This window comes from Dendrobates tinctorius, unplaced genomic scaffold (assembly GCF_039654945.1).
Source record: "Dendrobates tinctorius isolate UK_male_01 unplaced genomic scaffold, ASM3965494v1 ptg000119l, whole genome shotgun sequence".
Lineage (NCBI taxonomy): Eukaryota > Metazoa > Chordata > Amphibia > Anura > Dendrobatidae > Dendrobates > Dendrobates tinctorius.
This window is the reverse complement of record NW_027361787.1, coordinates 2430509-2456468: the sequence shown is the minus strand read 5'-3', so window position 1 is coordinate 2456468 and position 25960 is coordinate 2430509. Positions and strand designations below refer to the sequence as shown.

General features: G+C 42.0%; 1 long non-coding RNA gene across 1 annotated transcript; it reads left to right on the top strand.

Moving 5' to 3' along the window:
• Positions 1–1395: 1395 nt before the first annotated feature.
• LOC141101511 (uncharacterized) lies at positions 1396–21953 on the top strand. Its single transcript, XR_012234990.1, has 3 exons — positions 1396–1499; positions 1698–1788; positions 20927–21953. It is a non-coding gene; the product is annotated as an uncharacterized lncRNA (long non-coding RNA).
• The last annotated feature ends 4007 nt before the right edge of the window (positions 21954–25960 follow it).

Genomic DNA, 25960 nt, shown 5'->3' with positions numbered 1-25960 from the left:
TTTAGAAACATTTTAATATCGGCTTTTTCTGGAGTTTTTCTCGTAATATAGGAAAGCCTAAGGCCAGAAATAATCCCCATAAATCACTGTACATGGGGACTTTGGCATCAGATCATTTCTGTCCGTTGTGTTTGTGGAAACAAAAAATCTTTTCTAAAAGCCTCAAACTTCTGTGTGTGACTCAGAGCTGAGATCTAACGTGAGAGAAGATTTCAGTGCGGGGAAGACGGGAAACCTTCATATAGACGGCCGGTGGGGATGGAGTCAGTGACCGACTCTGGCCAAATCTGTCTCTAGAGCCGCAGTAGAAGATGAAGATGTCGTCCTCATCATGAAGGAGTTATTTCTCATGTCGCGTGTAATGAATATCTCCTGCAGTATTGCTAATGCCGATTCCAGTGTCGGTAATGAGACGAGAATTAGCGTTATGGAAGTTGAGTCTATGAGGAACGTGTTCAGCTGCCGACTCCGAGGAGGAAACTGCTTGTTGTCTGTGGCCTAAATATATAGGTTTTATTAGTAGATGTCAGGGAAGAAAACTAAACCCTGTAAGATAATAAATCTCCTCATATGTTTCCCTTATTCTCTCCAGTAAGTGTATTATTACACAGGATTCTTATGATGTTACATCGGCTCATCTTCTTCTCATTCAGGTCTCTACAATATCGGATCCTCTCAGTGAAGATCTTCTACATAAGAACATTTTCCTGATTTACCCATCAAGGATGGATATGGACAGAGACAAGATGGCGGAGAGGATATTACACCTCACCCTAGAGATCCTCTTCCATCTCACTGGAGAGGTGAGAGATTCTGATGACGTCACATTACATCATTCTTATCTATGGGAATAACAGATGGACAGAACTGGAGAGGTGAGGACTCTGGAAATGTCTGTAGTGAGATTTATTAATGTGTCTCTCTATAACCAGGATTACACAGTGGTGAAGAAGACCTCTAGTGATCGCTGTCAGGACCCTGTGTCTGAGGGATGGGGAAGACCCCTGAGCCCAATCACGGGGCCTCCACCTCACCCCCTGATCCATGAGGACATCAATGACCAGAAGATCCTAGGACTCATCTACAAGATGATTGAGCTGCTGACTGGAGAGGTGACACTGCTGGGAATGCTGGGACATTATGCAGTAACATTATGAAGGGATCAGGGGATGACGGTATCATTGTATGTGTCAGGTTCCTATAAGGTGTCAGGATGTCGCTGTCTATTTCTCCATGGAGGAGTGGGAGTATTTAGAAGGACACAGAGATCTGTACAAGGACGTCATAATGGAGGTTCCCCAGCCCCTCACATCTCCAGGTAATAGACAGGACTAAATACACACGGCCTATAATTATCTGTATGTAGAGAATGAATTCAGTCCCTGTATGTGTTTCCTCCAGATCTATCCAGTAAGAGGACAACACCAGAGAGATGTCCCCGTCCTCTTCTTCCACAGGACTGTAACCAAGAAGATCCCAGTGCTCCTCAGGATCATCAGGTAGATGGAGAGAAGGTGTCAGGAGATCTCCCCTATGATGAGTAGACGGCTGTGAAGGTCTTGTGCTCAGTCTTCTTTTATCCACCAGTATTATGTGTTTTATACTTGTGTAATGAGAACGGTGGAGATGGCAGGATTAGAGCTGATCATAGATGGGACTTCTCCATCTGTCTGTGACTTTTACAATATTTGTTTCAGGGTGAAGATCTGACCCATATTAATACTACAGAGACATATGTGAGAGATGATGAGTGGTGTAAAGAGGAGATTCCCACATATGACTACCCAGGTGAGTAGTAACCACTGAATGCAGAGAAGTCACAGATTCCTCTCAGTCACCGGCTGTGGCTGCTTTATCGGTGGTGTAGTCCGGCCGTATTACCATGATCACCATTTTGCCTCTAGACCACAACATTCTCCTCCACCCAAAACTGTTCAAATGACTTTGGGCATTGCAAGCCCTTTTCTATAGAACTTACAACCTGGAGGATCCACCTACCCCCTGGGATTAATAACAAGAATCCCATGTGAAATTCTAAAATGCCTATGGATGATACCAAAACAATTTGTTCACCCTAGGCACAAGCCACATCAGCTCCTATAAACATGGAAACACCAGAGAAAAAAGGGAGCAAAACGACGACTGCAAAAATATTAATAATTTTTATTAACTATCGTACAAAGAAGTGCACAAAATCACGATGAGGTGCCAATATAAAGCAGATGAACACATACCCGACCATCCCCCCGTCCATCCAAGATGGAAATAATGTCCTCATATATGTATTTTAGACATCATGCCCAAGTGGAAGCCCAAAATATAATACCGCCCTACAAAAATCAATGGCCATATGGCCCAGATTACTTCAAGTAAATCCCCTGAGCAAAGCTCAAAAAGTAAGGAGGAGAGACATATAATGTCCTTAGGGTGCAATGAATCTGGACATAAACAAGGGCGACCACCAGTGAAAGACAGAAATAAATGTCAGATCAAAATCTTACCAGAGGATGCAGGAGGAAGAGGGGAAGTGTCTGGCAGTGACCCCTGACGCACGTTTCGTGGCGCAGAAAGGCCGCTTTATCAAGGAGATAGTAACCATATCTCCACAGGACCTTCATATACTCTGTGACCGCAGTCACGAGACCGAGATCAACCAATCATCGTGGCCTCATCGGCGCATGCGCTCTGAGGTCGGCAAGCACCGCTGCACAGAACAGGCGTCATGCTGAACACAGGACACAGGTCAAAAGACCAAGGCGCCCGTGTACAACATAAAGACGCCCATCTGTCAGCAGCACAATTACCACCGCAGAGAGATGCGCACAGCCGCCCATAATTGTATCCCATATATAGGGTAAATGGAAATTCCAAAAATCCATACCGGGAAGATGAATGATTTTTAAAGGGGTTATGACCATACAAAAGAATTATCACATACATACATGGATATGCATCACATATAGCCCAGGCGATAAAGAGTCTCATATATTAAATACATCAAATGCATAAAATGAATATATGGTCATGACACATACAACTATAAAGGCCACTAGATCCGATTCACATGTTTGATATAATATGCTCATAATTATATCCCATACATGGGAAGAACCGTAAGGTCCATGCAGACAATAATCCTAAGCGGGTCATGACCGTAAAAAAAGTCATCACATATATATAAATGTACATCGTATATGACATAAACGGTGAAAAAATCTCACATACTAAGTACATAAAATACATAGAATACAATATATGGTCATGATTCCCACAACTGTAGAGACTGCTGGATGCGGTTCACATAGATATGGTACAGGGTGAGGGTCGAAGGAGATATATGGTGTCCTCAAGGTCACTAGCTATAAATTATTGACATACAAGAAAAGATTAGTGAAAATAAAGAGTAAAAATTAAAAACAATATAAAAACAACACACTGCCAGAAAAAAGGAGGGAGTGTGATATAGACCTGTGGAGGAAAAAGGACAGGAGGAATTCTCATTACCTATATATTATATGCCTATAAATATACCCAGATATCCATATGGAATATACTATAAAGAGAATAATGCAAATCATCCCATTGGGAATCCATTAACAAAAAAGAAAATAATATCCGGGACCAATTGATGCATAATTGTTAAATCCCCAAAGACTATAGGAATGGGGCCAAGCTCAAAACTTCATTGAGTCCATTAGGGGTCATGGTGTCCAGTTGAATGAACCACCTGAGTTCCATCTGTGATAAAAAATGTTTGTTGTCACCACCCCTAATCCCCATATGAAACGCATCAATCCCTCTAGTTCTCTTCTCATCAGATGGGACAAGGGAATTCCAGATTAGACAGAGAATTTCCTGTGGAACTTCAAACGTGATTTACTATGCCACGTGCCCTTGTCCCAAAATATATGTGGGTCTGACAACAAGAGAACTCAGGATTCGAGTGCGGGAGCATGTGTGGGACATTGGCGCGGCCAAGACAGTGTCCGATATTGGGGATCTGAAAACCATTCCCCAACATTATAGATCATGTCATAATAGCGATGTGACCTTATTGAAGATTAGAGGGATTGATGCGTTTCATATGGTTTATGTGGCTTCATACTCTAATTACCCCAGAGAGGTTTCACCACTAGTTACTCATTATTACTGATGGAGACTGTGGAGTTTGATCATTTCAGTAGTTCCTAATCAGGCCCCATTATTAATATCTGACGTGTGTCGCTTTATGTGGTGGTAAGTTTGGAATTCTTCACAAAGGATAATAGAAAACAGATGGATCTTAGAAATTGCTTTCCAGCTTCACACTGTACCCTATATACACTACTGTCTGGGCACACGGCAGTGTTCAGAAGGGAAGGAGCGCCATTTAGCTATTTGAATGCAGATCTAGCTGAATAGTTTGCAGACACAATGTATTGGGAGCACTGTTCGTGGTCACCTGGCAGCTCAAAAGATGTCCACCATGAACATGCTTGGCTCTATCTTCTTTGCTTTCCCAAGGATTGCCTTGCTCATCGCCCTATAACACCCTCACATGGAATCTGGACTTACACTGGGACCCCTAGGCTTGGACCATGGTGTTACCTGCTACTCTGTGGTGTTAGATGGCAAGAAGAATAGTCAGGTAGCCGGGTCAGAACCAGAAGGAAAGAATCAGTAGACACAAGAGTAGTCAGTAAACGGGCCACGGTCACAGCAGGAAACAAATACACAAGCCACAAGCTGAGCACAGAGGACTGAACCAGAGGAGAACAGCGCTGTATCTGGCAGATTCCGGCCATGTGCCTTGCGCTTTAGTAGGGTGTGGTACTTTCCAATTGGCTGAAGTAGGGAGCAGATTACTCCAGCTGGACAGCAGGAACAGATCCCAGATGAGATTGGACACACCATATGCAGAAGCCATAATATAACTAAATGACAGAAAACCAGAATAGTAGAAATCCCCATAAAGTGATTCCATTTTATAAATTAATTCACTGAGGGTTATAATCCTTAGGAGGAGTGAATATTTTGACTCCACAGCCACTTTCTGGGAATTAACACGCAGTGGATGTTGGAGAGTGAAAATTACACATTTGCCATTTTATTACCCAGCACATAGTGCCCAGATTGTGCTCCAGGAGACACCGCAAATTAAGTGGGTTCTTCTCACTATAATATTGCTAAATACAGGGATCCTAAATGTTGTTTGCGCACACTGCAAGACTCCGAAGTGAGAGCGGATTTTGCTGGATTGGTTTATGGAAACCTTGTTGCTTTTCAGCAGCCTTTGAGCCACTAATAGTGTGGGAACCTCTGTTTTTCCATTGACAGATGATGGACCTGAGTGGGGAATTTTTTTTGTGAGATGAGAATTGGTATTATTTTCGCCTACATAACATTGATTGGTTTCTTTATATTTGATATTTGGGAGGCAGAATGAACAAACACTTGAACACCGCACACTACTGGCTCATCCAACAAGGTTTTCTATTATACTGTGAACTGTCATTGTCTTGGATAAATAATTAAAGATTTTTACATAAACTGTCCATAAAAATGGCAAGCTAAGTAGAAATGTTCAAAAATATAAAACTCAAGGATATTTTATTTAAAAAAGTTTTTTTATCTTAGCAGATGACTGTACCAGGAGATCAGAGGGACAGCTGACATCTTCAGTTTTTAAATCTGATGATCTTGAGATCTTACAAGACACAACTGAAGTGATTGCTGTTTCTCCAGATATATCATCTATTCACAGCAAAGATCTGTCATCTGATCTTATGAAACAGGTCCCATCTTCTGATTCATTACTGACTACCAAGGAAAATCAAAGTCACAAAAGAGGCATTAAAAAACAAACTGCTCCTAAAGCAAAGAAGTCATTTTCATGTTCAGAATGTGGGAAATATTTTGCATGGAAATCACATTTTGTTACTCACCAGAGAATTCACACAGGGGAGAAGCCTTTTTCCTGTTCAGAATGTGGGAGATATTTTGCACAGAAATCACATTTTGTTATCCACCAGAGAACTCACACAGGGGAGAAGCCTTTTTTCTGTTCAGAATGTGGGAAATATTTTGCACAGAAATCACATTTTGTTACTCACCATAGAACTCACACAGGGGAGAAGCCTTTTTCCTGTTCAGAATGTGGGAAATGTTTTAACCAGAAAATACATTTTGTTATCCACCAGAGAACTCACACAGGGGAGATGCCCTTTTCCTTTTCCTGTTCAGAATGTGGGAAATGTTTTGAACATAAATCAAATTTTGTTATCCACCAGAGAACTCACACAGGGGAGAAGCCTTTTTCCTGTTTAGAATGTGGGAAATGTTTTAGCACTAAATCCGATTGTGTTAATCATCAGAGAATCCACACAGGGGAGAAGCCTTTTTCCTGTTCAGAATGTGGGAAATGTTTTAACACTAAATCAGATTTTGTTAAGCACCAGAGAATCCACACAGGGGAGAAGCCTTTTTCATGTGTAGACAGTGGGAAATGTTTTAGACAGAAATCACATTTTCTTACCCACAAGAGAACTCACACAGGGGAGAAGCCTTTCTCATGTTCAGAATGTGGGAAATGTTTTGCACATAAATCACGTTTTGTTAGCCACCAAAGAACTCACACAGGGGAGAAGCCTTTTTCCTGTTCAGAATGTGGGAAATGTTTTAACACTAAATCAGAATGTGTTAAGCACCAGAGAATCCACACAGGAGAGAAGCCTTTTTTATGTTCATAATGTTATAATGTTGGAATAGTTTTAACCAAAATTGGATCTTCTTAAATGGGTTATCTCTTGTCATTCCACATGTTTGCTGACAAAAGGATAAAACTAAACTTTATTAATTCCAAATGTAAAACTATACCCATAATTCACCCCCTGAAGGTTAGTCAGAAAGTGACTAATAGAAAAAACATATACCCCACATCTCAGTATATAGGGTGAGGTGACATATACACACTCACTCTCATTTCTAGGGGTTTCATCGTCCTCACCAAAGGCAACTCATTAAGAGACTATTTAATATTGACCTATATTCAAGAGAGACTAAATGAGAAAAAAAAACCTAAAATCATGTATCATGTTATCCGAAACAGAAAACTAGCCACATATTCGCAGATCCCAAACACCAAATTATATACTTCGGAAGTTTATAAGCCCGTCCCGTGTCAAGAATAGATAGTATGAATTTGAATTTACCAAACGGTTGCAATGAAATAAAGAGTGAAAAATTTAAAGGGGTCTGAATACTTTCCGTACCCGCTGTATCAGTAAAAATAACTCCTCTTTATTAGGTAAAGTGTAAAAGAATTGCACCATTTTCCGATACCCGTTGTGTCTCCATTTTTCATGATCTCGGGTTGGGTGAAGGCTTTTTTTTGTGTACCGAGCTGATGTTATTAACCCCTTTCTGCCATCCGACGTACTATCCCGTCCACGGTACCCGGGCACGTGGTGAGCGCCGCTGATCGCGGCCAAGTGTCAGCTAATTATCAAAGCTGACACCCGGCACAATGTGTCGGGCGGTCACGGACCGCCCCCGACACGTTAACCCCTTGCACACAGCGATCAAACACGATCGCGGTGTACTGGGGGTTAAAGGGAAGCATCGGCAGGGAGGGGGCTCCCTCCGTGCTTCCCTGAGCCCCCCACGGCAGCGCAATGTGCAGCGCTGCTTCGGGGGACTCCCTTCCTCCAGGCCCCCGAATCCAAGATGGCGACGGGGGCCTTCGGGGGCCTGCGGAAGCTGGCTTCCTCAGTGCCTGCAAAGCGCAGGCATGAGGAAGCCTTCTGCACTGCCTGTGTCAGATCGCTGATCTGTCACAGTGATCTGTGATGTGACAGATCAGCGATCTGTCACAGGACAGTGATGTCCCACCTGGGACTATTTAATAAAGTAAAAAAAAAAATAAAAAAAAGTGTAAAAATAATTAAAAAAAAAATCGCCAAATAAATTAGAAAAAAAAAAAAATATTCCCCCAATAAATCCATTTTTTGGAAATAATAAAAAAAAAACAATAAAAGTACACATATTAGGTATCGCCGCGTCCGTAACGACCCGCCCTATAAAACTGTCCCATTAGTTAACCCCTTTAGCGAACCCCTTAAAAAATAAAAATAAAAAACGAAGCAAAAAATAATGATTTATTATCATACCGCCAAACAAAAAGTGTAATAACGCGCGATCAAAAAGACGCATATAAATATCCATGGTACCGCTGAAAACGTCATCTTGTCCCGCAAAAAACGAGCCACCACACAGCATCATCAGCGAAAAAATAAAAAAGTTAAAGCGATGCAAAAATAATTATTTTTTATATAAAATAGTTTTCATTGCATAAAACCGACAAAAACATAAAAAAACTACCTAAATGAGGTATCGCTGTAACCGTACTGACCCGAAGAATAAAACCGCTTTATCAATTTTACCGCACGCGGAACGGTGTAAACGCACCCCCCCAAAAGAAATTCATGAAACGCTGGTTTTTGTTCATTCTGCGTCCCAAAAATCGGAATAAAAAGCGATCAAAAAATTTCACGTGCCCGAAAATGGCACCAATAAAAACGTCAACTCGTCCCGCAAAAAATAAGACCTCACATGACTCGGTGGGTCAAAATACGGAAAAATTATAGCTCTCAATATGTGGTGATGCAAAAACTATTTTTACAATAAAAAGCGTCTTTTAGCGTGCGACAGCCGCCAAACATAAAAACCGCCATAAATAGTAAATCAAACCCCCCGTTATCACCCCCTTAGTTAGGGAAAAATAATAAAATAAAAAAAATGTATTTATTTCCATTTTTCCATTAGGGTTAGGGCTAGGGTTAGGGCTAGGGGTGTGTTGGGGTAGGGTTAGGGCTAGGGTAGGGTTAGGGCTAGGGTTAGGGTTAGGGCTAGGGTTAGGGCTAGGGTTAGGGTTAGGGGCGTGTTGGGGTTAGGGTTGGAGTTATAATTGGGGGTTTCCACTGTTTGGGCACATCAGGGGCTCTCCAAATGCAACATGGCGTCTGATCTCAATTCCAGCCAATTCTGAGTTGAAAAAGTCAAATGGTGCTCCTTCCCTTCCAAGCTCTGCCATGCGCCCAAACAGTGTTTTACCCCCACATGTAGGGTATCAGCCTACTCAGGACAAATTGCAAAACAATTTTTGGGGTCCAATTTCTCCTGTTACCCTTAGGAAAATAAAAAATTGGGGGCAAAAATATCATTTTTGTGGAAAAAAATGATTTTTTTATTTTCACGTCCGAGTGTTATAAACTTCTGTGAAGCACTTGGGGGTTCAAAGTGCTCACCACACATCTAGATAAGTTCCGTGGGGGGTCTAGTGTCCAAAATGGGGTCACTTGTGGGGAGTTTCAATAGTTTAGGTACATCAGGGGCTCTCCAAACGCACATGACACCCGCAGACCATTCCATCAAAGTCTGCATTCCAAAACGTCACTGCTTCCCTTCTGAGCCCCGACGTGTGTCCATACAGTAGTTTTCTCCCACATATGGGGTGTCAGCGTACTCAGGACAAATTGGACAACAACTTTTGGGGTCCAATTTCTCCTGTTACCCTTGGGAAAATGAAAAAATTGGGGACTAATTGATCATGTTTCTGGAAAAAATACGATTTTTTTATTTTCATGCCCGGGCATTATAAACTTCTGTGAAGCCCTTGGGGGTTCAAAGCGCTCACCACACATCTAGATAAGTCCCTTAGGGGGTCTCGTTTCCAAAATGGGGTCACTTGTGGGGGTTTCCACTGTTTAAGTACATTAGGGGCTCTCCAAAGGCAACATGACACCCGCAGACCATTCCATCAAAGTCTGCATTCCAAAACGTCACTACTTCCCTTCCGAGCCCTGACGTGTGCCCATACAGTAGTTTTATCCCACATATGGGGTGTCAGCGTACTCAGGACAAATTGGACAACAACTTTTGGGGTTCAATTTCTCCTGTTACCCTTGGGAAAAAAAAAAAATTGGGGACTAATTGATCATGTTTGTGGAAAAAATACGATTTTTTTATTTTCATGCCCTGGCATTATAAACTTCTGTGAAGCCCTTGGGGGTTCAAAGTGCTCACCTCACATCTAGATACGTTCCTTAGTGGGTCTAGTTTTCAAAATGGGGTCATTTGTGGGGGGTTTCCACTGTTTAGGTACATTAGGGGCTCTCCAAAGGCAACATGACACCTGCAGACCATTCCATCTAAGTCTGCATTCCAAAACGTCACTACTTCCCTTCCGAGCCCCGACGTGTGCCCATACAGTAGTTTTCTCCCACATATGGGGTATCAGCATACTCAGGACAAATTGGACAACAAATTTTGGGGTCCAATTTCTCCTGGTACCCTTGGGCAAATAAAAAAAATGGTGACTAAAAGATCATGTTTGTGGAAAAAATATGAATTTTTTATTTTCACGCCCGGGCGTTGTAAACTTCTGTGAAGCACTGGGGGGTTCAAAGTGCTCACCACACATCTAGATAAGTTCCTTGGGGGGTCTAGTATACAAAATGGTGTCATTTGTGGGGGGTTTCCACTGTTTAGGTACATTAGGGGCTCTCCAAAGGCAACATGACACCCGCAGACCATTCCATCAAAGTCTGCATTCCAAAACGTCACTACTTCCCTTCCGAGCCCCGACGTGTGCCCATACAGTAGTTTTCTCCCACATATGGGGTATCAGCATACTCAGGACAAATTGGACAACAACTTTTGGGGTCCAATTTCTCCTGGTACCCTTGGGAAAATAAAAAATGGTGACTAAAAGATCATGTTTGTGGAAAAAATACGAATTTTTTATTTTCACGCCCGGGTGTTATAAACTTCTGTGAAGCACTGGGGGGGTCAAAGTGCTCACCACACATCTAGATAAGTTCCTTAGGGGGTCTAGTTTCCAAAATGGTGTCATTTGTGGGGGGTTTCCACTGTTTTGGTACATCAGGGGTTTTCCAAACGCGACATCGTGTCCGATCTCAATTCCAGCCAAAAACGTCAAATGGCGCTGCTTCCCTTCCGAGCTCTGCCATGCGCCCAAATAGTGGTTTACCCCCACATGTGGGGTATCAGCGTACTCAGGACAAATTGCACAATAACTTTTAGGGTCCTGTTACCCTTGGAAAAATAAGAATTGAGGGTGAAAAGATCATTTTTGTGGAAAAAATATGATTTTTTAATTGTATGGCTTTATGTTATAAACTTCTGTGAAGCCCATGGGGGTTCAAAGTTCTCACCACACATCTAGATAAGTTCCTTAGGGGGTCTAGTTTCCAAAATGGTGTCATTTGTGGTGGGGTTCCACTGTTTTGGTACATCAGGAGTTTTCCAAACGCGACATGGTGTCCGATCTCAATTCCAGCCAAAAACGTCAAATGGCGCTGCTTCCCTTCCGAGCTCTGCCATGCGCCCAAATAGTGGTTTACCCCCACATATGGGGTATCAGCGTACTCAGGACAAATTGCACAATAACTTTTAGGGTCCTGTTACCCTTGGAAAAATAAGAATTGAGGGTGAAAAGATCATTTTTGTGGAAAAAATATGATTTTTTAATTGTATGGCTTTATGTTATAAACTTCTGTGAAGCCCATGGGGGTTCAAAGTTCTCACCACACATCTAGATAAGTTCCTTAGGGGGTCTGGTTTCCAAAATGGTGTCATTTGTGGGGGGTTTCCACTGTTTTGGTACATCAGGGGTTTTCCAAACGCGACATCGTGTCCGATCTCTATTCCAGCCAAAAACGTCAAATGGCGCTGCTTCCCTTCCGAGCTCTGCCATGCGCCCAAATAGTGGTTTACCCCCACATGTGGGGTATCAGCGTACTCAGGACAAATTGCACAATAACTTTTAGGGTCCTGTTACCCTTGGGAAAATAAAAATTGGGGTGAAAAGATCATTTTTGTTGAAAAAATATGATTTTTTAATTGTACCGCTGTACGTTATAAACTTCTGTAAAGCCCTTGTGGGTTCAACGTTCTCACCACATATCTAGATAAGTTCCTTGGGGGGTCTAGTTTCCAAAATGGGGTCACTTGTAGGGGGTTTCCACTGTTTAGGTACATCAGGGACTCTCCAAACGTGACATGGTGTCCAATCTGAATTCCAGCCAATTTTGCATTGAAAAAGTCAAACGGCGCTCCTTCCATTCTGAGCTCTGCCATGCGCCGAAACAGTCGTTCTCCCCCACATATCAGGTATCTGCGTACTCAGGACAAATTGCACAATAACTTTTGCAGTTCAATTTCTCCCGTTACCCTTGGTAAAATAAAAAAAATTGAACCTGAAGTATTTTTTTTATGAAAAAAAGTTAGATGTTCATTTTTTTTTAAATATTCAAAAAAATTCCTGTGACGCACCTAAAGGGTTAATAAACTTCTTGAATGTGGTTTTGAGCACCTTAAGGGGTGCAGTTTTTAGAATGGTGTCACTTTTGGGTATTTTCTATCATATAGACCCCTCAAAGTGGCTTCAAATGTGATGTGGTCCGTAAAAATAAAATGGTGTTGTAAAAATGAGAAATCGCTGGTCAACTTTTAACCCTTATAACTTCCTAACAAAAAAAAAATTTTGGTTCCAAAATTGTGCTGATGTAAAGTAAACATGTGGGATATGTTAGTTATCAAGTTTTTTGTGTGCCGTATCTCTGTGATTTAAGGGCATAAAAATTCAAAGTTGGAAAATTGCGAAATTTTCAAAATTTTCGCCAAATTTCCATTTTTCTCACAAATAAACGCAAGTTATTTGAATGAAATTTTACCACTAACATGAAATACAATATGTCAAGAGAAAAGTGTTCCAGAGTTATGACCTCATAAAGGTACAGTGGTCAGAATTGTAAAAATTAGCCCGGTCATGAACGTGCAAACCACCCTTGGGGGTGAAGGGGTTAATGGAGACCATTTTGGTGCAGATACGATCTTTTGGTCATCCTTTATTGCATTTTAATGCAATGTTGCAGCAACCAAAAAAAAGTGATTCTTGTGTTTTGACCATTTTCTCGTTACGCCATTTAGCGATCTGGTTAATTCTTTTTTTATATTGATAGATTGGGCGATTCTGAACGCGGCTATAACAAATATGTGTATGTTTGATTTTTTTATTGTTTTATTTTGAAAAGGAGCGAAAGGGGGGTGATCTGAACTTTTATATTGTTTTTTATATTTTTAAAAACATTTCTTTTTTTACTTTTGGCATTGTGAAGACATACAGCATTGTATCTTAAATAACCAGACAGCTATTTTTTCGCAAATGAAGAATAATAGAATGTTATCTGTATGTTGGCTTTAAATTTAAGTGTTGATTTCTAGTGGGTCAAGAAAACAGACTTGTTGGTGTAAGTCGGTAATATTGACTTTTATTGTGCGCTTATCCTTGATCCCTAGTGATGATTGATTGCTGATATGCTAATTATGCATTGTGTTATGGAGCCAGTTTGTTGACTTCTAAAGCAGAGAGGGAAAAACTATGCAAATAGTTTAAATAATCAAGTAATGCTATAATAATCTCATCTCCATTCTTACCCTTTATGTAAATACTGAATGAAATACAGTTAAGTGTACTTGGGTGTAAAAATGGGTTACATGCCTCGGTATAAAGAGACTGAGAGAGAGAAACAGCCAGAGAGATTCTGCCAAGACATCTATACATCCAAAGGACAAGAGACAGGACAGCAGCCACAACATCATCACAAGGGACACAGATCTATCATTCTATAGAAAACAACCTAGGGGGTTTCAGCCTCGGTTGGAAGAATACAGATCTGCTCCACTGACCATCACTGAATCATGGATACGTTTGGAGAAGCCAGATTGTGATCTTTGGAGCAACTGGCCTTGTATGGACTGTCATTGTCAAAGAAATGGTTAATCTTAGTTTCTAAAGTCCAGAAAAATAACTGAAAAATAACTTGCAACTCATGACACAATTTTAATTGTTATCATCTGTCTACGTGGTTAGGAGATTCTGCCAAGTGGTCAGTTCCAAAAATTCTCTCTTTTCTCAGAATAATGTCTAAAATGTCAAGGCTAAGTATTCTGGCCTATTAGTATTACCGGATGCAGTTCCACGAATTGTTAAATTGATATCAAGGAAGTGCCATACTCCCGTCATCCCCAATTAGACACATAATATATCATTTTGTCATATCTGTTATATAACTATTGTTTTTGCCAACTATCCACCATTTCGAAGTTGTTACACAACATTATGGAAGTATCCATATTTGTTCATTTCCTCTTTCTGATTCACTATAAAAGATCTACCCTGACCCTCCCAATAAAGGAGATTAACTTGAAAGACAAGCCACCTGTGTCTCTCTCTTTATTCTTCCACTTCTAGGATCCTAGGTAAGAGAAGCTCTAAATGAGCTTTATCCGAGGTTGGTGACCATAAGAAAAAATCCCGGCGCTGACAATTGGAGGCCCACAGGGAGATTGAATTCCCCTTTATCTATCAATTTGGACTGAAAAGGATTGCCTTGCTCTGTCGGGGGGAGAACAGAAAGGAGACCCGGGTACGTGAGCCATTTTGGCTCGCATCCTTTCTTGTCTCCCTAAGACAGGATAGGTAGGTCAGTCTGTCTGGATCTTTGAATGGGAATCCCCTCGGGTAACAAAAATTAAGGTTTGTTTTATTTTTTTATTTTTTTTATTTTATTTTTAAGTTTTTTTTAATTTTTTTTGTTTGTTTTGTTTCTTTTGTTTCTTGGCTTTAATGTAGTTTGTATTGTTTGTGGTTGCATATTTGTATTTGTTTATCTGACTAAAAATACTAACCATCCTAACATCCTAATTTTGTGTGCTTAATTGTTATTGCAAAGCAAGACCGGATAGACCAAAAGACTGCTGAAATTGTGTGTTTGGATTATGGGAACAATTGTGTGTGAGTTGTATGTTGCATGCAGAATGCAGTCCTGATATTTGCTATATCTGTGTTGTGGGACACTAAGCTGCGCTGTTGATGTATGGAGACTAAAGGACGTGTGCTCAGTGTATAAAATAGTTTTCTTACTCAAAGAAGTAAGATAAAACTCTCCAGTTAGTTGCTACTTGGAAAAATTTACAGGAAGGTCCCGGGTAGGAGTTTGTAGTAAAGAGGGAGAATCACGTGAAGACAATCTATGGGAATATAAATGTAAATGTTTTTTGTATGTAACCCGGTACTCAGATAGGACGCTAATTAGAGGATATAGTGGACCAAGCAAGAGTTTCTACAAATAGATGTGATTCATGTTTTCGTCCATTGGCACTAGAGCATTTTTGATAAGATGCGGGGAGCGGGAGAGTACAGAAGTACTGCGTGTATGGATGTGATTGAAGTGTCAGACAGATGCTTACCATGTGTGCACCATATGCTGTGTGATAAGGGTCTGTGTTCAGTCCACCAGTATAGGCGCAGAGTATATTCTTGTCATATGCATTGTCCAAAAGCTGGGTAGGTGTATTGGACTCTAGATGGAAGCGATTTAGCAGAGAACATGATAAATGGATTAAGAAACATGGTTATGAGGAGCAAGTGGCCGCATGGATGAGAACAGCTGAGCAGCATGATCCATATTTTAATACTGATGACGAGAGGGAGTTTGCCCAGAATAGGAGAGGGAGAAATCAAATAGCGCAGGGATGAGCAGCAGCCCCTCCTTTACAGCGACAGCCTGTGTCCGCAGCTCCCTCCGCCCCTTTGAGTGAGAGTAGGGAAATCTCTCTTAGTGACTCAAATGTTACCAGTAGTTGCAGTCCTACAAGGGACAGAATCCAGTTGGTAAGTAGTAAAAGGATAAGAATTGGTTGATTGGTTGGTGTGAATCTGAAAACCCCACGTTATTGGAAGTCTGAGGAAAAGATTACTGGAGGAGTTGGCTGGTGGGCAGGCATAACGTGGCTTGGACCTGTGAGAGTGTATATTTTGACTATAAATATTCATTTTAGAGTACCTCGAGATATCCCGGTCAATTGTGAGATAGCAAAGATTTGGAAGTGCAGGAGCCAGTTACTGCCCGGTGGCTTTGAGACACTTTGAGATGAATACTAGTCTGTGAAGTGTGCGTGTTACATGTCATGTGAAAATTGTTTGCATTCGGTTACTATAGTAAAGTGTGAGAAGATTAAGATCTGATTGGTTTCTGGAAAGAATACATTTGACGCCAGTTGTTCCCCATCAGTACAAGAGAGTAAATAAGTTGTATAGAGTATTCTCTTGTCATGTAAAAAGTTGGTCATACATCTTAGAGACTAGATGGTACATGCCAAGGTGGCAAGATATAGTTTCACATGATTATTATTTTGATTTCTCTAAGACAGACTCAGGAATAGATTTGGCATGCTCAGAGTCTAGCGAGAATCCAGGTTCTGATTCTGCTGTATGAGGAGTATACAGCGCTTGTGTTTGGAACTGTGTTGTTGACAGTAATCTGTCTAATTGTTTGGGAGAGTATGTATCAGCATCAGGACAGAACAGAGAGCTGCGGTTCAGGTTATTGCTTTGATAGTGGGATTGCTGGCTATTGTAGTAGACCAGTGGGATCCCACTATTACATAACAGGGCTGAAGACAGGGGTCGCTACCTTTGACAGCTGTTATGGTGCTGGGCACACCTGGTCAGGATAGACTATGGATCCGAGATATAAGATAAAGGACCTGCAGGATTATGAAGCAGTTAACGATACCGCTGATAATTTTTGAAAAGGCAGAAGTGCCAAGGAATGGATGTTTGGATGCTGAGAGATACGATGAGTGTTTAAGTAAGGAGCATGCTGTATGGCATTGGGAAATGTGATTATGGTGTGCAAGTTGCAGCGTGGATCAGAACCTCTGAATGATATGTTGTGTTTTAATACTAAGAATGATGACGTTATTACTAAGAAGTTATGATGAATGATGAAGTTAATACTAAATGTGATGACGTTAGAGAGAATGTATGTCAGGCAATCTGCAGCGTCTCCACACACAGGCTGCTCCCCCTTCACAAGATCAGTTTGTGCTACCGCAGCTCCCTGCGCCCCTGTAGTAGCGGAGGGGATGAGACCGGCTCCCCCCTTAAGCAGCCCAAAGAGCGAAGTTATGTGCTGACAGGAGATTTCTGCAGCCTTAACATCTGTATAATTCTATACGCCCCATCTCTGGTAGACCCTGGTGATATACCATCAGCCAGGGGTCCTATAGGTGCCAAACACGGGGGGAGGACTGATCCCCATGTCTCCGCAGATGCAAACTAGCTGACTTGTATATGATGCTTCTCCTCTATACTTGTTACCCTTGGGTTGCCACAGGGGTTCACAGACAGTCTCTCCACTCCGGTAAGAACAGCCCCAAGCAATTCCTACAGAGGGGAGAAATGAGGAAACATTTTACATTACACTTGCAGACAACCCCAGAGAAGCCAGATTTGTAAAAATATGTTACTGATAGGATTGAAGGAAGATCTGAGAACAGATCTGAGAACAGAAGTGATGAGAGTACGGCCAGAATGTATATACAATCCCTTCCCATGTTCAGGGGATAGAGGACCAGATTAACAATTGGAAAGTAAAGAAACAGCAGAAGGCGACTCCTGTTATGGTGAATATAACTCCGGATGCATTTAATAATGCAATAGTGAATGCTGTGAAAACTGTGGTCCAGGTGGCAGGTATAGGTATACATCACAGGGTAACAGTAGAGAGAGAAGAAAAGAAAAGATGGGATAACAAATCCAGAGAAGTGTAAACAAAAATAATGGTTCCCCCACGGGATGGTCCAATCACTATGACATAATTAAAATGTCCTCCTGGGAAACAAATGAAATATTTAATTGATACGGGGTGAGCCGTACTATAATATATAAGTAAAAGGATATGCCACAACAATTCAAACTCAGGATCTTTTGTTTACCACAATTCATGACAGGGAAAATGGTGCAGGGATTAGGAGCAGGTGGAATAGATCATCCCTTGTATGAAACAAAACCTATGAATGTGTGAATAGCACATACTACATACTTGTGTGCATAATTACTAGTCAAAGATAAATGTCCTATAATCTTGATAGGTGCTGATATCCTGAGTACTATGAATGCAGTTTTTTTTAATTAAGTTTGGAAGAAAGGCATTACTGTTACAGGCCCGTTGTCTGAAGCAACCCTCTCACAAGGATGTTGCCAATTTAGCTAGATGGCGAGAAAAACTGCAACTGACCAATGTGAGGAAATAATGCATATGCTCGAGCAGATACCAGCTGCGGTATGGGTAAAGGATAAGACAGGTGTTTTTTTTTTTAGGATAGTACCAGTATTCATTAGATTGAAGCCAGAAACTGTACCGGTGCGTATTAGACGATATCCCCTGAGCAGAGAGATCAAACGGGTACTGTGTGTTTAATGGAAAAGGCTTCCTTGTTAATATTTTTGTACCATGAAGTATGTAAGGTCTAAAGAGGTAACTGCTAATAGCAAAGGAAAAAGTTGTTTTCTTAGGTCATTGCATTTCACTTCAGCTGAAACACATAACACCAGAAGAAAAAGCCATAAGCCAAGCAATGGAGCTCACTTCCATCTGCCACTGAGTATATTCCTGGGGCTGATCAGCTACTGTAGAGAAGCCATGCCAACTGACCCCGGAAGCAAAAGAGGGGTTCAAGGACATGAAGGAAGCCATTCTCTCAGCCTCGGCTCTAGGAATCCCAAATTATGACCTCCACTTCCATTTGCACTGTCATGAATGGGGGGACATGCTAAGGGTATACTGTATTTTTAACATGGCTACTTGCCAATGTGCAAGAGACACCAATCCCTAATGTAGATCAAGAGTTTTATATAGATGTGTCACAGGTTTATCAAAATGAAGTACCTTATACAGGTTATTTATTCAATAGTTGATCAATATAAGGTGGTACAAAGTAAAGCTTTGCCTTCTAGGATGTCTACTTGAGAAGCTGAATTGAAAGCACTCGCTGACGTGTGTGTAATCGCTGAACATTTGACAGCAAATATCTTCACAGATAGCCGCTATGCATTTGGCATCTGCCATGATTATGGTCCCATATGGAAGAGCAGAAAGCTTGTTGGTTCCTCTGGTAAGCCCATTAAAAATGCAGATTTGGTGGCCCAGCTCCTTAGAGCATTGGAGCTGCCAAAAAAAGTTGCTATAGTGAAAGTGCAGGCTCACACTAAGGAGCGCACTAAGGAAGCCGAAGGCAACAACCGAGCTGATATTGCAGCCAAGGCTGCTGCTTTGTCCCCACAGGAACATACACTGTACAGGTGTCGGGGGGAGGTGGATCTTCAATTACTCCAGAGACTGCAAGAACAGGCCTCTGCACCAGAAAAGGAAGAATGGCAAAGGCACTCAGGTGCGAAGGAAGAAGATGGATTGTGGAGAGCGGATGATAGGTATTGCTTGCCCAGGGCATTGTTCCCTATGGTGTGCTCCCTCTCCCACGGACTAACCCATCAATCCAAGGATGGAATGGTAAGCCAGGTAAAAGCAAGTTGGGTCGCACCAGGGTTCCATTATGCTGCTGCAAAATTCGTACAGGGGTGTGTAATCTGCGCATGCCACAATGTGGGAAAAACAGTAAAGGTGCCACTAAAGTGCCCCCCGAGGCCATTGTACCCTTTTCAGCGACTGCAGATTGATTTCATTCAGCTTCCAAGGGAAGGCAACTATGAATACGTGCTGGTATGTGTGGATCTTTTCTCAAATTGGCCAGAAGCATGGCCCTGTGCTCATGCAAATGCACGTACTGTGGTTAAAAAGTTAATATCTGAAGTTGTTTGCAGATTTGGAGTACCAGAGCTAATCGAAAGTGACCGAGGTAGTCACTTTACGTCACAAGTGTGCCAAGGAATCACCCGAGCCTTAGGAATGGAGCATGGGATAGTGATGTGTCAAAATGATGGGCTAATAAATTTATCCAGTACCATAGCTATATTGCCCAGGTCAGAAATCTATCCAATTGCTGGATTTGTTCACATGCCCCAATTGCTGTAAAAACTATGCAATATTTTGTAACTCTATTGAGAGAGAGAGGCAGTTTACGTAGATGAAGAAACCAGAGAAGGTCAATATGGAGATGGAGCTGTTGAGATGTCTATAAGTATAAATACTGACCCAGAATGCTAGTCATTACGATATTATAGGGCAGTCACTACAGATTTAGATGACTCTTGGTGTCTTTACACTGCCACTACCAGGTTAGTTTCAATGACAATAGCTGTTCTTAATAAATTTCAGTTTATAAACATAGTATGTGGGAGTAATGCATATAGGTGGATTCCTAAAGGAGCTGAAGGTGCATGTACACTGGCTAGGTTAGAGCCGGCCACCTGGGTATGGGATGAGAATGATTTCCCTTATAAAAATGTCCCTGATCACATGATAGCAAAGCGTAGTGCACCCTCTCCCCAGCCACCCAAGCATTTAATGCACACTCCATGGTATCTTAAAAAACTGGGATGGTTCTCACTGGTCCTCTGGGAGTTATGTTCGGAACTCTAAGGAATGCTCAGATGATAGAGGAATTGGGTGATATCTTTGATAATGTGACTGAGTATTTATTTGACGCCATCAATGTAGGATCTGCTTATATGAGACAGCTCATTGTCATAACCAACCAACACTCTATGGTGCTCGACTATCTCACAGCATCTCAAGGGGGATTCTGTCAGGTAGTGGGACCCGCCTGCTGCCACTATATAGATCCGTCCGGACTGATGAGAGTCACTCATGACATAGAACAAGCTAGGCTGATAAAGGAAGGAATACGGAAGGTTAATTCCCTGGAAGACCTGCCCCTCCCTGAACGGCTCGCATGGTTAAAGCCTTTGAATTTGTTTAAAGGGATAGGGGATGGATATCAGGAATAATTCATTTTCTAATTCAAGCAGTCTTTGTGATATTGGTTATTGCAGTGATGATAAGATTATTTGTTTTACTCATAAAGAAAATTCTTGGTTCTAATTGTAAATATTTTCCAGGTAAACATAAAGCTAGAATCAATACTGACTCTGATATAAAGCAAACCCAAGTGCTGACGACCTTCATAACCACCGTTCAGCGTGAATGTATATTCTGCAACAAGCAAACGTCAGTAGACTTGGCTGATTGTCTGCATTGTGGAAAACCGCTGGTCTGAGCAAAGACAAAGGCTCTACAAAGAACTACAACGATGAAGATTACATGCATTATGGACTTTAAATGATTAAATGATTAACACTTACCAATGAATAAAGATATAAAAAATGTATATATACATACTAATATATCAAAATATATGTTATAATATATCTTATTAACATGTTACACACAAAACAGACATAAACTCCCCTCAATAAAATCTGTATTCCTCTGAGATAGGGCAATAAATGAAAGAGAAGTAGGGAAAGGAGGTCTGATTCCCAGGTATAATCTGAATGGATACACAGCAGGACTGGTGTCCCATGATATACATAGGACAAGCCGTGTATTTTGTGAAGTAGGGTTATCTTGCAGGCCTCGGATAAAGGCAAGGATAGATAGAGGTAGGTAGACAGAATGATAAAAAGAGGGGAGTTGTCAAAGAAATGGTTAATCTTAGTTTCTAAAGTCCAGAAAAATAACTGAAAAATAACTTGCAACTCATGACACAATTTTAATTGTTATCATCTGTCTACGTGGTTAGGAGATTCTGCCAAGTGGTCAGTTCCAAAAATTCTCTCTTTTCTCAGAATAATGTCTAAAATGTCAAGGCCAAGTATTCTGGCCTGTTAGTATTACCGGACGCAGTTCCACGAATTGTTAAATTGATATCAAGGAAGTGCCATACTCCCGTCATCCCCAATTAGACACATAATATATCATTTTGTCATATCTGTTATATAACTATTGTTTTTGCCAACTATCCACCATTTCGAAGTTGTTACACAACATTACGGAAGTATCCATATTTGTTCATTTCCTCTTTCTGATTCACTATAAAAGATCTACCCTGACCCTCCCAATAAAGGAGATTAACTTGAAAGACAAGCCACCTGTGTCTCTCTCTTTATTCTTCCACTTCTAGGATCCTAGGTAAGAGAAGCTCTAAATGAGCTTTACCCGAGGTTGGTGACCATAAGAAAAAATCCCGGCGCTGACACATCTTCCTATGTTTGTCGCTACCTCCTCTCTGTGTGTGCCACAGCTGGGTAGTGACCCTGGAAGATCTGAAGTCACAGCTGCTATTATCCCAGCGGGTCAGTGGAGGGTGAGACTCTGTAATGTGCCCCATCTTGGGTGCTGTGCGGGGACTGTTCTATGTGTTATCTGCCTGTTCTGTGGTAGAATAAAGCATCGCCCACACTGTGTTACCCTCACCCTGTGTTGTCTGAGTAGCGTTTTGCCCATGTTAAAAGGAGAGCGGGAGTTCGGCAGGACGATCCCTGGTTCATGTGGTTTTGTCTAGTGGGCGGCGCTCATAGCATTCCAGCAGTGACAAGCATAGAGGTCTGCTGGAGATCTCTGGTTCTCATGCCAACCCATCGGTGACCCATGATCTTGTGGTGGGGTCACCGATGGGTAGGATTTTTGATGCGCTTGCTGGAAGTGCGCATTAAATGTCGCTGTCAGAGGCTGTTAGGGGCAAATGGCAGCTGTTCAAAACAGCTGACATGTGCCAGAAAAGATGTGGGCTCACCGCCGGAGCCCAGATCAAAGAGAGGAAGTACATTTACACCTGATGTCGGAAAGGAGTTAAAGGGGATTGTTTTTACAGAGACAGAAGTGGTAATCAATCAGGCTGCCACGAGAAGTGGTGAGTTCTCCTTCAATGGAAGTCTTCAAACAGAGGCTGGACAGACATCTGACTGGGATGATTTAGCGAATCCTGCTTTGAGCAGGGGGTTGGACCAGATGGCCCAGGAGGTCCCTTCCAACTCTACGATTCTATGATTCTATGATTCTATGTATACATACAGATAATTACAGAAATACACAGCTTCTAATGGTAAATAGTATAGAGTTACCACAAGAAAATATAATTTGTGTAAACCATGTATAGATATAAAAATTCAGGCAAATGTCAAATGTAGCGCCATCTAGTGGCTATGTGCAAAAGTGCCATCATAGAGTAACATGTATCCTAAGAGAGTGTCACTATCAAGGTGGGGATGAGATAAGTGCACCGTATTTATTGAGTGTAAGATAAATCCATACATAGATATATGTAACCGGATTGTAGATCTATCACTGGATATCAGTGTATGAGGGGAATAGATCCTGTGCACTTATAGATGAATAGCTTATATAATGAGAGGACACAGAGCAAAGGGTATAAATAGTGAGAGAATAAAGAGCTGACAGCGCATTACATCCCTGGAGTACAGATAGGAGATATAAAGTGCAGCCAGTGCTATATGGGATATCCCAGGAATACAGCACAGCCCATATAGTGTAAAGGAGGAACCATCCTAACAAGAGATGGAGATTACAGATCCTACAGACGACATGCCGGGAGTGTACAGAGAAAGATGGCAGATTCACCACTGTTCCCTCTTACTGGTGTTTCGCCACGTCAGCTTCCTCAGAGGGTACGGATAAGTGTTTCCAACACACCAAGGTCCTGCACTAATCCAGGCAAGGGGGGTAACTCTGGGGTAAAGTGGGGGTGTTCCTAAAGGAATTGGGGCTGTTCCCCGGTCACATCTTCCCCAGTGAAGCAGGAGGATCAGGATGAAAACCTGTTGGTAAGACCAAGATGAATAATGCTGCATAGAGCCATCTGGTAGCGATCAGTCAGGTAAAGTGATAGTGAGGGGGGTCCGGAAACAAAACAATGCAGGTGAAAAGAGCCAAATGTGACCCCACCAAGTGACCAGTGAGAGTGCAACTGTGCAACGGGTAAGAAAAGAGAATAAACAGTGATATGGTAAAGATATAAAGAGAAAAGCAGCTTAATAACAGTGATGATAATAAAATCTATGGGAAGTGTTTGTGGTGAAGTGTATACACTCCTAGAAATGTTTCCTCTACAATATAGAGATATAAATGATCAGTATTAGGACGTGTAACAAAGAGGAATCTGTTATTTTATAGAGAGAATGTAATGAGCAATAAATGATGGGAATAATCGGGAAGGAAATTGTTATTAATAATATAATGAGATCCCAGCACCTGACACTTCCCGGGATATATGGGCTTATATTAGAATCCCAATTACCAACTGGAAAGATAACAACAAAGGGAAAAGGGCGGAACAAAAAACAAGCCCCAAACACCTCATAACCCACAATGTAAGGTCAGAAAAATACCGGAAATATAAGTTTCTATTCACACTGCAATATTAGTCACCTGTGATCTGTGTCTCTCCCAGAAGAGAAGTCATCACAGCGTCATTCCCCGTAATAACCGTATAGAGGAGGAAATGATCGCGGAGAGAGCGTCCATTGTTAGAATAGTGGGGAGACACAGATGGGATCCAATGCTCCTGACTGTCCGGATGTCTAGAGGATCGTCACCATCGGAGAGTAAAGTGCAGATCGGCGATCTTGTGACCGGTGTATTATGGGGAAATAAGAAACAAATAAGACACATTGAGTCAGAGAAACCTGTTTTTTGTAATAAAGAGTGTAGAGAACGAATTCCACCAAACCCCCTATAGGAAAGGGGAGAAGCTGAGAACGTCATCTACACCATTAGGATGTAAGGGATTTAATTGCCGGATCCATTTACTTTCTAATTGTGACCAGTAGTGATGGGCGTATCCCCCGATGACCGATATCGGTGGGTTCACCCGAGTTTTTTTGTAAAGTTTGATCTCAGGGCCGGAGATGACTCGAACTTGCGTCCGAACCCCGAGCTTGGACTTTACAGATATGGGACGGGGCAGGGGGCTGTAAAACAAAGCATACAATTAACAATAAACATTATAATTATACATACTGGTCCAGCGACGCGTCCTCCCGTCTCCCAACCGCATCTTGTTATGATGAGTCACCGAAGGAGGAAAAAACAAAATACTAGCTAAGTCCAGAAAAACCAGAGAGGTTGGAAGCTATCGGATTGCAGACCCCTGAACCTATCCACAACAACTAGCAGTAGCCGTGGGGGGTTCCTACGGTGCCCTAGACCCCTCGATCACAGCCAGAGAACTACATAGCCTAAAGACAGAAAGGGGAAAAACTAAACTGCCCCAGAGCAGACCCCAAAACAATAGGCAGCCCCCAACATATAATGACGGTGAAGCAAGATGAAAACACTAACACAGATAGAAAGATAGGTTGAGCAAATGATGGGGCCCAAGCTAACAAAATAGGACAGGATAGGAAAGCCGCTGTCTGCCATCCGCAAAAACCCTATCCAAAATGTGCCAACCGACTGATAGGAAAAAGAGGCCCTGAAGTCGCTAGGCTTCAAAAGACTATATCAGCACTCAGGTATATACTGAAGACAGAGCAAAAGATCAACAGATCAGAGACAAAAATGGAATTCAGCTCACCCCCGGCCGGGGATGGCAGAACTCCCAAAAAAACAAGGCAAAACAAAAACAAAACAGAAGTGTACAAAGCAGACCAGAAAAACTTAGCTTTGAGATGCAGGAATCAGACTGGTCTCCAAGAATCCAGCAGGATCACCAGCAAGGCAGAAGGGCGTCGGCTGCCTTATATCCAGTCCTCAATTCCAGCCACCCAGTCATCATCTAGCTGCCCAGGTGTTTGGTAATCAATCTCACTACCTTCCTTCACCAGAGGAGGGAGTTCATCAGACCTCAACGGTGAAGGGAAAAATGAACTCACAACAGTACCTCCCCCTTGAGGAGGGGTCACCGAACCCTCATCCATGCCACCAGGGCGATCTGGGTGAGCCCGATGATAGGCACGCACCAATCTTTCGGCATGAATATCAGAGGCAGAGACCCAGGAATTATCCTCCTGACCATAACCCTTCCACTTAACCAAATACTGGAGTCTCCGTCTAGCCAGACGGGAATCCAGTATCTTCTCTACCTCATATTCTATGTTACCTTCAACCAATACAGGGTTAGGAGGTGCCACCAC